Raw genomic sequence first — 14,920 nt, 5'->3', positions numbered from 1 at the left:
CAACGCCAGTTCCATGTTGCTGTCCGGAGTCAAATGACAGAAACACGTCACGAACCGGAGTTGAACGCCCAAAACACGTTACAACTTGGCGTTCAACTCCAAAAGAAGTCTCAGCTCGTAGATAGATCAAGCTCAGCCCAAACATACACCAAGTGGGCCCTGGAAGTGGATTTATGCAACAATTACTTACTCTTGTAAACCCTAGTAGCTAGTCTAGTATAAATAGGATAGTTTACTATTGTGTTAGACATCTTGGGATGTTTAGTTCTCAGATCATGGAGGCTGGCCATTCGGCCATGCCTGGACTTTTCACTTATGTATTTTCAACGGTGGAGTTTGTACACACCATAGATTAAGGGTGTGGAGCTCTGCTGTACCTCAAGTTTTGATGCAATTACTATTATTTTCTATCCAATTCGATTTATTCCTGTTCTAAGATATTCGTTGTACTTCAACTTGATGAATGTGATGATCCGTGACACTCATCATCATTCTCGTCTATGAACGCGCGTGATTGACAACCACTTCCGTTCTATCTTAGATCGGGCGCATATCTCTTGGATTCCTTAATCAGAATCTTCGTGGTATAAGCTAGAATTGATGGCGGCATTCATGGGAATCCAGAAAGTCTAACCTTGTTTGTGGTATTCCGAGTAGGATTCCGGGATTGAATGACTGTGACGAGTTTCAAACTCCTGAAGGCTGGGCATTAGTGACAGACGCAAAAGAATCACTGGATTCTATTCCAACCTGATTGAGAACCAATAGATGATTAGCCGTGCTGTGACAGAGCATTTGGACCTTTTTCATTGAGAGGAATGGATGTAGCCATTGACAACGGTGATGCCCTACATACAGCTTGCCATGGAAAGGAGTAAGAAGGATTGGATGAATGTAATAAGAAAGTAGAGATTCGGAAGGAACACAGCACCTCCATGCACTTATCTGAAATTACCACCATTGGATTACATGAGTAACTTTATCCTTATTTCCCCTTTATTTTATTTATCTTTTAATTATCTAATCTAATCTCATTTGAATTCGCCTGACTGGGATTTACAAGATGACCATAGCTTGCTTTATACCAACAATCTCCGTGGGATCGACCCTTACTAACCTAAGGTATTACTTGGACGACCCAGTGCACTTGCTGGTTAGTTGTGCGGAGTTGTGACTAAGTGTAATTCACGTGTGAGAGCTACCAAATTATTGGAGCCATTGTTGATGATCACAAATCCGTGCACCAATGACCATAGCTTGCTTCAAGCTGACAATCTCCGTGGGATCGACCCTTACTCACGTAAGGTTTATTTCATGGACGACCCAGTGCACTTGCTAGTTAGTTGTGCGAAGTTGTAAAATAGAGTTGAGATTACAATTGTGAGTACGAAGTTGTTGGCGCCATTGTGTATCACAATTTCGTGCACCAATAATCTTCTTGCAGTCTGCAGCAGGTAGCTTCTCATCAGCAAACTCCCAGGGCACGTCAGCTCAGCGGCCTAGCTGGGTGATCAGATAAGAGAAAGGGAGAGTGCCTCTGACATGGACCCTGGCCATATAATACCTGATGAAACGGGGAAGATATAGGTCCTTACCCTCTACCACACACCAGATGAGGGTGATCATAGCAGCAGGCACCTCTGTCTCCTGAGTGCTCGGCATAATGTAATTACTCAGAATCTGCTGCCAAAGCTGATCCTCATTATTCAAATACGTCAGCTTGATTCCCTTAGGTACCACTGTACTCTTTCCCATGACCCATGGGGCAGTAGGGTCAAGGGCTATTCTCTATTTGACTGTGTCCCAATCAAATCGCAGATACCTCATATCCTCTTCAGCCTGTTGGTAACCGTCAGGCTGATCTGACTTAGGCTGAAGCTGGAGGATGTCCTCAATAGCTTCCTCAGTGATCAAGATCTGCTTCCCTCCGAGGTGCACTGCATCCAGGGAAGTCTTCAAATAGTTGCACTAAAATTCTCTAACCCAGGAAGCATTGATTTCAGTTAAGTTTCTTTCCAAGAAGAACCAGCCTCTCTATTTTATCTGGTCGTAGGTGTACTGGGCGAGTTCTTCTGGAATTTTAAGAGTTCTTCACAGCATCTACTTGCGAATTTGACTTGATCTGTTGTAGGTGCTAATTGATCAGCCTTTCCTGCGGAGTAAAATTCTTTTCCCGCCAGGAATCATCATGTAAAATATCGAGGATGGTCATAGAGGATTCACCTCTCTTCCTTTTGCCTGTAGTGGCCTTAGCGGTTCCCTTACTTTTGGGATCAGACATCCTGAAAAGCAGAAGTAGCAGGGTATAATTGAAGAACAAAAGTAGGAAAACAAGTAGGCAAGTAGGAATTATCAATATATGCATAAAGGCAAAAGTGTAGTAGAAGCATGAATTGAGTCAAATATACGTGCATTTTGGATTGTATTCGAGTTAAAAGTCAGAAAATAGAAATCACAATCCAAAATATATGATAAGTGGAATTCAAGTGAATTAGGAAAAAAACAGTAATCATGCCTTGAGGTAGCAAGTTAAAGTAGTTAGTTAAAGTAATCATCCCCGGCAACGGCGCCATTTTGACGAACGGATTTTCTATCGGTAAAGAATTCAAAATATAATCGCGTTGTAGATATAGTTTCTAAACAAACGAGAATCTTTTCATACAAAAGTTTTGGTTGTCACAAGTAACAAAACCCAATAAAATTGATAACCGAAGTATTCAAACCTCGGGTCGTCTTCTCAAGGAATTACAGGGAAGTGTGATTTATTATTGGTTATGGAAAAAGATATATTTTATTTTGGGTTTTTGAAATAAGGAACAAGTAATTTAAATGACAAAAAAACAAATTAATAATTAAGAAAACTCTTGGCAAGGTATGAGAACTGGAATTCCTATCCTAGTTATCCTTATCAGGTGTGATAAAATTAGGTTTTAATCCCGCTTAGTTATCCCTTATTAAATAAAGGAAATTCAAGTGGACTAATTAAATTGATCCTCAAGTCCTATTCAACTTTAGAGCGATCCAAATCAATCAACAATTGCCAATTTTAACCACTGTTGAGTTTGATAACTCAAGTGTTACCAATTAATTAACCAAAGCCAAAAGGAAAAATAAATCATAAATAGAGCAAAACAATCATGAGTCTGAAATACCTCAAATTATATCAATTAAGAAAATTCTAACATGAAAAGTTCATAGGCCAATTTGGCAACATAAATCAAATACAAATAAAAGTATTAGAGTAAATAAAAGCAAAAAAAGGAATTAAAGTAAAAGGAACATTGAACCTAATATGAAGAAGATGAGATAATCCTAAAACTAAGAGAAATTCTAAATCCTAAATCCTAAGAGAGAGGAGAGAACCTCTCTCTCTCTAAAAACTACATCTAAAACCTAAAATTGTTAATTATGAATGTTGTATGATATGTCTCCTGGTTAATGGATGGATTCCCCACTTTATAGCCTCTAATAAGTGCTTTTGGACTTGGATCTGGGCCAAAAGATGGTTCAGAAATCGCTAGGAGTGTTTTCTACAATTTCTGCACGTGGCGCCTGTCACGCGTACGCGTGGGTCATGCGTTCACGTCATCTAGAGTTTTGCTCTTCCGCGCGTCCGCGTCAATCATGTGTCCGCATCAATTGCGTTATGCTCAAGTCATGCGTCCGTGTCATCCATGTGTTTGCGTCGTTGCTTTTTGTGCTAAGCACGCGTCCGAGTCGTCCACGCGTTCGCGTTGCTGCTTTTTCTTCAAAACTCCATTTTTGTGCTTTCCTTCCAGTTTTATATGTCTCCTTTTTGTCCTCTAAGTCATTCCTGCCCTATGAAACCTGAAAATACTTAACACACAAATCACGGCATCGAATGTTAATAAAGGATAATTAAATTTAATATTTTTAAGGCATAGGAAACATGTTTTCACATATATCATAAAATGAGGAAGGAATAGTAAAACCATGCAATTTACATGAATAAGTGGGTGAAGATTTAATAAAAACACTCAATTCAAGTACAAGATGACTCATAAAATAGGGGTTTATCAGAAAGGTCTGCCAAGGATGATGGATTCATCCTTATTCTTCTCAGTGTCCAGGATTATGAAGTTAGCAGGGATGTAAAGGCCTTCAACCTTTAGCAAGACATTCTCTACAAGTCCATAAGCCTATTTCTTTGATTTTTCTACCATCTCTAGTGAGATTCTTGCAGCTTGTACCTCAAAAATCCCTAGTGTCTCCATTACAGAGAGTGCCAGGAGGTTTACACTTGACCCTAGGTCACACAAAGCCTTCTCAAAGGTCATGGTGCCAATGTTGCATGGCATTAAGAACCTTTCGGGATTCGGTTTCTTTTGAGGTATCTTCAGCTGAGCCAAGGCATTTAGTTCATTAATGAGCAATGGAGGTTCATCCTCCCAGGTCTCATTACAAAATAATTTGGCATACAGCTTTAAGATTGCTCCTAGATATTGAGCAATTTGCTCTTCAGTAGTAACTTCATCTTCTTCAGAAGAAGACTATTCTTCAGAGCTCATGAATGGTAATAAGAAGTTCAGTGGAATCTCTATGGTCTCTGTGTGAGCCTCAGATTCCTTTGGTTCCCCATTAGAGAACTTCTTATTGGTCAGTGGACGTCCATTGAGGTATTCCTCAATGGAAATCACGCTATCATATTAATGGTCATATTAATGGCCTTGCACTCTCTCTTTGGATTCTCTTCTGTATTGCTTGGGAGAGTACTAAGAAGAGTTTCAGTGACTCTTTTACTCAGCTGACCCACTTGTGCCTCCTAATTTCTTATGGAGGACCGTGCCTCAGTCATGAAGCTAAGTGTGGTCTTAGATAGATCAGAGACGATGTTTGCTAAGCTAGAGAGGCTCTGCTCAGAATTCTCTGTCTGTTACTAAGAAGATAATGGGAAAGGTTTGCTATTGCCAAACCTGTTTCTCCCACCATTATTGTTATTGAAGGCTTGTTAAGGTTTTTGTTGATCCTTCCATGAGAAATTTGGTTGATTCCTCCATGAAGAATTGTAGGTGTTTCCATAGGGTTCTCCCATGTAATTCACCTCTTCCATTGCAGATTCTCAGGGTCATAAGCTTCTCCTTCAGAGGAGGCTTCTTTAGCACTGCCAGATGTAGCTTACATTCCAGTCAGATTCTGTGAAATCATATTGACTTGATGAGTCAATATTTTGTTCTGAGCCAATATGGCATTCAGAGTATCAATCTCAAGAACTCCTTTCTTCTAAGTTGTCCCATTATTCATAGGATTTCTTTTTGAAGTGTACATGATTTGGTTATTTGCAACCATTTCAATGAGTTCTTGGGCTTCTGTAGGTGTTTTCTTCAGATGAAAAGATCTGCCTGCAGAATGGTCCAATGACATCTTGGATAACTCAGACAAACCATCATAGAAGATACCTATGATGCTCCATTCTGAAAGCATGTCAGAAGGACACCTTCTGATCAATTGCTTGTATCTTTCCCAAGCTTCATAGAGGGATTCACCTTCCTTCTGTTTGAAGGTTTGAAATTCCACTCTAAGCTTACTCATCTTTTGAGGTGGAAAGAATTTAGCTAAGAAGGCATTGACCAGCTTTTCCCAAGAGTTTAGGCTGTCTCTAGGTTGTGAGTTCAACCATATACTAGCTTTGTCTCATACAGCAAAAGGGAAAAGCATAAGTCTGTAGACCTCGGGATCAACTCCATTGGTCTTAACAGTGTCACAGATTTGCAAAAATTCAGCCAAGAACTGATGAGTATCTTCCAATGAAAGTCCATGAAACTTGCAATTCTATTGCATCAGAGAAACTAATTGAGGTTTAACCTCAAAATTGTTTGCTCTAATGGCAGGAATCGAGATGCTTCTCCCATAGAAGTTGGGAGTAGGTGCAGTAAAGTCACCAAGCACCTTCCTTGCATTGTTGTTGTTGGGTTCAGCCATGGCTATTTTGTCTGCTTCCTTTTCTAAATTTTATGTCAGGTCCTCTTCAGAGTGTTGTGCTTTAGCTGCTTTTAGCTTCCTCTTCAAGGTCCATTCAAGTTCAGGATCAGCTTCAACAAGAATGCCTTTGTCCTTGTTCCTACTCATATGAAAGAGAAGAAAACAAAGAAAGTATGGAATCCTCTATGTCACAGTATAGAGATTCCTCGATGTGTCAGAGGAAAAGAAGAATAGAAGGATGAGGTAGAGAGAAGAATTCAAACTTATAGAGAGGAAGGGGGTCCGAATTATTAAAGGAGGATAAGTGTTAGTGATTAAAAAGAAAAAGATGGGAGAGGGAGAATTTTCGAAAATTTTAAATACAATAAAATTAGAGTTTAAAACAATTAGTTAATTAAAAAGATTTTTGAAAAAGTTGTTAGTGGTTTTCGAAAATTGGAGAGAGAAAAGTAGTTAAGTGGTTTTGAAAAAGATAGGAAGTTAGAAAAACATTTTGAAATTAAAATAAAAGAGATATGATTTAAAAAATATGATTGAAAAAGATGTGTTTGAAAAGATATGATTGAAGAAAATTTGATTTTTAAAAAGATACGATGGAAAAGATATGGTTGAAAAATATTTGATTTTTAAAATTGATGACTTGACTAACAAGAAACTAAAAGATATGATTCTAGGATTCAAAGATTGAACCTTTCTTAACAAGAAAGTGACAAACTTGAAATTTTTTGAATCAAAACATTAATTGTTAGCAAGGATTTTTGATTCTGAAAAAGATATGATTGATAAGAGAGGATATGAAAAAGATAAGATTTTGAAAAATTAGTTTTAAAACTTGAAAAATTGAAAAAGATTTAAATTGAAAAAAAATTACCTCTCTAGTGTTATCCTGGCGTTAAACGCCCAGGCCAGAATGGATACCATTCTGGCGTTTAACACCGACTTGGCTACCTCCTTGGGTGTTAAATGCCCAGCCAAGTATCTTGGATGGCGTTTAAACGCCAGAAATCCTTCTTTACTGGGTGTTTTGAATGCCCAACTTTTTCTCTGTGATTCCTCTGCTGTATGTTTTGAATCTGCAATTCTCTGTATTATTGACTTGAAAAGACATAATTTTGAATTTTTTTGAATTTTTTATGATGAGAGAGAAAAACAACAGAATGAAATTAAACATGAAAAACTAAGATCAAAACAAGGAATGCATGCATGAACACTTTGACTGTCAAGATGAACACCAAGAACACTATGAAGATCATGATGAACATCAAGAACATATTTTTGAAAAATTTTTAAGAAAAGAAAGACATGCAAGAGACCAAACTTAGAAATTTTCATACTAGAGACAATAACAATTTGAGAATGCACATGAGAAACAACAAAAGACACAAAACAAGAGAATTTAAGATTAGAGAAAGAAAATCATCAAGAACAACTTGAAGATCAATGAAGAACACAAGAACACACTTTCAAAAAATGCAAGAAGAATAAAGATATGCAATTGACACCAAACTTAAAAATTGACACTAGACTCAAACAAGAAACACAAAAATATTATTTTTGTTTTTATGATTTTATTAATTTTTTTGTAATTTTCAATTTTTTTTTTGAAAAACGAAAAAGAAGAGAAATTTTTTTTGAAATATTTTTGAAAACTTTTGAAAATAGAACAAGAAGAAAATTACCTAATCTAAGCAACAAGATGAACCGTCAGTTGTTCAATCTCAAACAATCCCCGGCAATGGTGCCAAAAACATGGTGCACAGAATTGTGATACATAACTCCGATACAACTAACCAGCAAGTGCACTGGGTCGTCCAAGTAATACATTACGTGAGTAAGGGTTGATCCCACAGAGATTGTCGGCTTGAAGCAAGCTATGGTCATCTTGTAAATCTCAGTCAGGCATATTCAAATGGTTATGAGGTTTTGATAACTAAAAGATAAATAAAACATAAAATAGGATAGAGATACTTATGTATTTCGTTGGTAGGAATTTCAGATAAGCTTATGGAGATGCTTTGTTTCTTTTGAATCCCTACTTTCCTACTGCTTTCATCCAGTCATGCGTACTCCTTTCCATGGCAAGCTATATGTTGGGGGATCACCGTTGTCAATGGCTACTATCTGTCCTCTAAGTGAAAATGGTCCGGCTACGGGTTACGTAGGGCTAATCATCTGTCGGTTCTCAATTGTGTTGGAATAAGATCCAATGATCCTTTTGCACACTGTCACTGCGCCCAGCATTTGCGAGTTTGAAGCTCGTCATAGTCATCCCATCCCAGATCCTATTCGGAATACCACAGACAAGGTTTAGACTTTCTGGATCTCAAGAATGCTGCCACTTGATTCTAGCTTATACCACGAAGACTCTGATCTCACGGAATGGAAGGCTCTGTTGTCAAGAGAGGCAACCATGCGTCATGGACCAAGAGGTCAAGAGATATACATTCAAGCTTTTTTTCATGTAGAACGGAAGTGGTTGTTAGGCACGCATTCATAAGTGAGAATAGTGATGAGTGTTACTTAACCATCACATTCATCATGTTGAAGTGCAAATGAATATCTTAGAACAAGAATAAGCTTGAATTGAATAGAAAACAGTAGTAATTCCATTAATTCATGAGGAACAGCAGAGCTCCACACCTTAATCTATGAGGTGTAGAAACTCTACCGTTGAAAATACATAAGTGATGAAGGTCCAGGCATGGCAGAATGGCCAGCCCCCTAAGCATGATCAAGAGATCAATAGTGATACAAAGATAGTCTCAAAAATGATCTAAAGATCTCCCGATATTCAAATACAATAGTAATAGGTCCTATTTATAATGACTAGTAACCTAGGGTTTACAGAGATAAGTAAATGATGCAGAAATCCACTTTTGGGGCCCACTTGGTGTGTGCTTGGGCTGAGCATTAAAGCTTTCACGTGCATAGACTTTTCTTGGAGTTAGACGCCAACTCTGGTGCCAGTTTGGGCATTTAACTCCAGCTTTTATGCCAGTTCTGGTGTTTAACACCAGAAAAGGGTCTCTGACCGGCGTTTTGATGCCAGTTTGGGCCATCAAATCTCGGGTAAAGTATGGACAATTATGTATAATCCCAACAGCAATTGAGAGTGCGCCAATTGGGCTTCTGTAGCTCTAGAATATCCACTTCGAGTGCAGAGAGGCCAGAATCCAACAGCATCTTCAGTCCTTTCTCAGCCACCGAATCAGATTTTTGCTCAGGTCCCTCAATTTCAGCCAGAAAATACCTGAAATCACAGAAAAACACACAAACTCATAGTAAAGTCCAGAAATATGATTTTTGCATAAAAGCTAATAATTATATACTAAAAACTAACTAAATCATACTAAAAACTACCTAAAAATATTGCCAAAAAATGTGTAAATTATCCGCTCATCAGTTATCTTGCAGGTATTAGTCAGGCGAATCAAGAGGTTGTTGGTTTGAATTTGGTTAAACACATAAGAGGAGTAAAGAAAAGTGTATAAAATACTTTGTGAATTTGATAGAAATTAGTAATAGGAAGATGGTTAAGGATTGGAGTTGCCTTGTCTTTCTAAATTAACTCTGTCTTACTATTTCCTTCAATTGTGAATGATTTCTTCTAGGGCAGGTTATATGTGATCAACGTCGTATGGCCACGGTCATCAATATCCTCTGCTTCAGATCAAATGCCATATGGCTGCGGTCATCCAATCTGAATGAGGGTGAATCTCTAGCAGCTCATTCTCTTTGGTGATCCTACTCAAAACGCCACAAACAAGGTCGAATCTTCCGGATCAGAGAATGCTGCCCCTTTATGTTCTGGCCTCTACCACATAGACCCTAATCTCCCCCAAAAATTGGCTGAACTAGTATCTCGAGAAGTCCCAAACGAAGTCGTGAATTAGCCGTTTGAGAGATGTATAATCAAGTTGGCAGTTCGTACTTTCCAGTCACGTATTCACACGAACCTAAGTAGACACGAGTGGCTATTAGGCACGCGGTCTTAGTGTGATGAACAGAGATGATTGTCATGGATCATCCTATTCACCATGTTGAAGAACGAGTATATATCCTAAAATTAAATCAAACACGGATTGAAGAGAAACAGTAATACTTTTATTAATTCAAAGGACTCAGCAGGGCTCCTCCCCTCAACCTAAGAGGTTTAGAAACTCATACTGATAGAAAACACAGTGGTAAAACAAAAAATGGTGTAAAATTGGCCAAAGATGTTGTGCGAATAACATGAATCTAATTCCTTAAATACTAAACTAATGACTAGTAAGGATAAAACGGTCTTTTTAGTGCTAAAATCCACTTCTAGGGCCCACTTGGTGAATGTTTGAGCTGAGCTTTGATGAGATCCACGTGCTATGAGGCCTCTAGGGTGTTGAAGGCTGGCTAGGGAGTTCTCTTTGGGCGTTTGGATGCTGGTCTCTTCTCCTTGGGCGCTAGACGCCTAGAAGCGGGCAGGAGGCTGGCGTTAGACGCCAGTTTTGGGCCTTCTAATCTGAAGCAAAGTATAGACTACTATATATTGCTAGAAAGCTCTGGAAGTCACTTTCCACAGCCATTCAGAATGCTCCATTTGGACTTCTTTAGCTGCAGAAAAAAATCTTCCGATTACAAGGAGGTCAGATCCGGATAGCTGTAGTGCTTTCTCTGTCTACGAATCAAATTTTTGCTCCAGCTCCTCAATTTCAGCCAAAAAATACCAAAAATTGCATAAAAATACACAAACTCAATGTAGAATCCACAAATATGAATTTAACAATAAAACCTATAAAAACTATATGAAAATGATGCCAAAAAGTGTATAAAATATCCGCTCATCAACCATCCTCTAGCACTAGGCTTGAGGTCAGACCTTCTTAGTTTGATAGGTTGGCCTTGAGAAACCCTTTTCCATTATTCTCCTTCCACACAGATGTCTGAGAGTACTTCATCCATCCTCTAATTAAAGTTGACTCTTCTAGTGTAAGGATGTGGGTCTCCTTGCATCAAAGACAAGTTGAATGCCAACCTCAGACTTTCCAGGCTAAAATCTAAGATTCTTCCTCAGACCATGGTGCTCCATTTCTTGGTATTTGGGTTCACGCTAATGTCATGATTTTTAGTTACACATGCATTAGCTTTGAACTCTTGCACCTCTTGGATGGGATTGGTTAGGACTTCCCAACCTCTTATCCGGATCTCTCTTTGGATTTCCGTATACTCATTCTTCTTAAGCCTGAAAGGGACCTCAGAGATCACCTTCTTCTCTACCACTACATCATAGAAGTGGTCTTGGTGGACTTTAGTGATGAATTATTCCATCTTCCAAGATTCATAGGTGGCAGCTATGGATTTTTTTCTCTTTCTAAAGGATTCTCCAACCTTGGGTGCCGTAAATGGTAATGAAAAGTAAAAAACAATGCTTTTACCACACCAAACTTAAAAGCTTTTCTCGTCCTCAACCAAAAATAAATAAAAGAGAAGAATGGAGTAGAAGAAGAAGAAGAAAATAGATGAAGATATAGGGAGAGAATGATTTCGGCCAAGGGGGCTTTTATGTGTATGAATAGTGTGTGTATAAAGGGTTAGAATGAGGGGTATTTATAGGAGTGGGCTAGGGTTAGGGTTCGGTCATGGGTGGGTTAAATGGGAGGAAAATTTGATTTTGAAGTGGGTGGGGGTTTGTGGGATTTATGATAGTTTTGGGAAGTGATATGGATGTGATTGACCTGGGGTTTATAGGGAAGAGTGTATGGGGAAGTGTGAAAAGAAGAAGGAAGAAGTGGGGAATGTAGAGATGCTGTGGGACCCACTAGTACTGAGAGGCTAAGGAATTCAGAATCGTTGCCCTCTGCATGGGCGTTAAACTCCCAGCACTTGCCCATGGCTGGCGTTCAAGGCCAGTAAGGCTGCCATTATGGGCATTGAACGCCTAGCCAGTGCTCCTTGGCTGGCATTCAACGCCAGCAAGTTTGCCAGTTGGGGCGTTAAATGCCTAGCCAGTGCTTCCTGGCTAGCATCCAATGCTAGTAAGACACTCCATCCAGGGTATTCTATTTTATTGCAGAAACTTTCTGTCTCTGTTCTGACTGCTGCACATGATCATGAACCAATAGAAATAACTTAAGAAAAACAAATTAAAAGATATAAAAATAACTAATTAGGGTTGGGCTGCCTCCCAACAAGCACTTCTTTAACGTTATTAGCTTGATGATTAGCTCCTTACGGAAGTGAGTATGGGCTCAGAATTTCACCCCTTAAAGTGAAATTTCTACCTGTCTTCCCATGAATGAGCTCTACATGCTTTTGAGACAGGACACGACTCATTGTGTGTGGTATGACTGGTTTCTTGGTGAAGACAACCCTCATGCCAGGTGAGAGGCCTTTAGTGGGGACTTTCTTGTTCCTCTAGCCTTTAGGTAATTTCATCCAAGTACCTTTGTTCTAGTGCTTGTTAATGGGTGCCTAACACCAAACTTAGAATTGATGTTTGGGGGTTTAGTATAGCTCTACACTGAAAGAAACGCTTGGAATACTAAGTGTTGTACAGTTATCTCTCTTTTAGATAGGGATTTGGGTTCGGGCATCCTTAACAAGACGTAGTCTTCCCCTATTTGGAAGACTATTTCTCCCTTTGCCACATTAATCATGGCATTTGTAGTGGCTAGGAAATTCGAGGTTGATAAATTCATCCTCATCCTCTCCAATATCCAAGACTATGAAGTTTGCATGGATGTAATGGTCTTTAACCTTCACCAAGACATCCTCTACTAAGTCATATGGCTTCTTCATTGACTTGTCTGCCATCTCTAATAAGATGTTTACAGAGAGTAGTCATCAGAACTCATGCACTGCAGGAGTGCATGTAAAGAAACCTATATGGTCTCTACATGAGCCTTAGCTTCCTTTAGTTCTTGGATGTGGATAACTTCAGTAGGTAAGGAACATTTGGGAGGTGTGCCATCACTAGCGTTCAACGCCAGCTCTGGTGGCTCTTTGGGCATTGAACGCCCATCATGTGTGCCTTTACTGGCGTTAAACACCAGTTTCCTTACCTTTTTGGGCATTGAACACCCAGCAGGGGTGTCGTTGCTAGCGTTCAACACCAGCTTCGTTGTCTGTTTGGGCGTTGAACGCCTAGTGAGGACTTCTTCACTGGTGTTCAGCATTAGCTCTGTTTCTAGGATGGGTGTTGAACGCCCACTGAGGTCTTCCTCACTGGCGTTCAACGCCAGCTCTGTTGCCAGGATGGGCATTGAATGCCCAGTGAGGGCTTCCTCATTGGCATTCAACGCCAGGCTCTTTGCCATTTTGGGCATTGAACGCCTAGTGAGATCTTCCTCACTGGCGTTCAATGCCTTTCCAGTCTCTATAGATTTGGCCTCAGTCTTTGTGGTGATGTCCTTGTACTCTTCTCTTGGGTTCACCTGAGTGTTACTAGGAAGAATGTCAAGAGGAGTCTCAGGGATCCTCTTGCTCAGCTGACCAACTTGTATCTCCAAATTTGTGATGGAGGATCTTATTTCAGTAATGAAACTATGAGTGGTCTTAGAGAGGTTGGAGACTATAGTGACTAAGTCAGAAAGGCTCTGCTTAGGGGACTCCATATTCCCTTGAGAAAATCAAAATGGTGGTCTGTTGTTGAACCTATCCTGGGTTCTTCCACCTTGATCGTTATTGAAGCCTTGCTGAGGCTTCTATTGATCCTAACATGAAAGGTTATGATGATTCCTCTATGAGGGATTGTAGGTGATTCCATAGGGTTCTCCTGTGTAATTCACCTCTTCCATGGTGGGTTGCTCAGGATCATAAGCTTCTAATTTAGAAGAAGCTTTGTGAGTGCTGCCAGATGCAGCTTACATTCTAGTCAAATGCTGAGAGAACATATTGACCTGCTGGATCAAGATCTTGTTCTAAGCCAATATGGCATTCAGAGTGTCAACTTCAAGAACTCCTTTCTTCTGAAGTACCTCATTACTTATAGGTTTTTGGTGCACGAAATTGTGATCATCAATGGTGCCATCAACATGGTACGCTCAATTGCAATCTCAACTCTTTATCACAACTTCGTACAACTAACCAGCAAGTGCACTGGGTCGTCCAAGTAATAAACCTTACGCGAGTAAGGGTCGATCCCACGGAGATTGTTGGTATGAATCAAGCTATGGTCATCTTGTAAATCTCAGTCAGGCGGACTCAAATGGTTATGGAGGATAACATAAAACATAAAATAAAGATAGAGATACTTATGTAATTCATTGGTGAGAATTTCAGATAAGCGTATGGAGATGCTTTGACCCTTCCATCTCTCTGCTTTCCTACTGTCTTCATCCAATCCTTCTTACTCCTTTCCATGGAAAGCTGTATGTTGGGCATCACCGTTGTCAATGGCTACAGTCCCGTCCTCTAAGTGAAAATGTTCAACGCGCTCTGTCACAGCACGGCTATTCAGTTGTCAGTTCTCAATCATGTCGGAATAGAATCCAGTGATTCTTTTGCGTCTGTCACTAACGCCCCACAATCGTGAGTTTGAAGCTCGTCACAGTCATTCAATCCTTGAATCCTACTCAGAATACCACAGACAAGGTTTGGACCTTACGGATTCTCTTGAATGCCGCCATCAATTCTAGCTTATACCACGAAGATTCCGGTTAAGAAATCCAAGAGATATCCACTCAAACTAAGGTAGAACGGAGGTGGTTGTCAGGCACACGTTCATAGGTGAGAATGATGATGAGTGTCATGAATCATCACATTCATCAAGTTGAGGAACAAGTGATATCTTAGAACAAGAATAAGCTGAATTGAATAGAAGAACAATAGTAATTGCATTAATACTCGAGGTACAGCAGAGCTCCACACCTTAATCTATGGTGTGTAGAAACTCTACCGTTGAAAATACATAAGAACAAGGTCCAGGCATAGCCGAGAGGCCAGCCCCCGTGATCTATGATAGCATAAGACTACTCAAAGATAGCTACCCAGATGAGAATACAAT

At 39.6% G+C, this 14,920-nt stretch overlaps 1 non-coding gene across 1 annotated transcript; it reads left to right on the top strand.

Moving 5' to 3' along the window:
* The first annotated feature begins 5,436 nt into the window (after window positions 1-5,436).
* Window positions 5,437-5,544, top strand: LOC112799145 (small nucleolar RNA R71). Its single transcript, XR_003200725.1, has one exon. It is a non-coding gene; the product is annotated as a small nucleolar RNA R71 (small nucleolar RNA).
* Window positions 5,545-14,920: the final 9,376 nt, after the last annotated feature.

This window comes from Arachis hypogaea, chromosome 4 (genome assembly GCF_003086295.3).
Source record: "Arachis hypogaea cultivar Tifrunner chromosome 4, arahy.Tifrunner.gnm2.J5K5, whole genome shotgun sequence".
NCBI lineage: Eukaryota > Viridiplantae > Streptophyta > Magnoliopsida > Fabales > Fabaceae > Arachis > Arachis hypogaea.
Note: the sequence above shows the minus strand (reverse complement) of the source record. Positions and strands in the feature narration are given on the sequence as shown.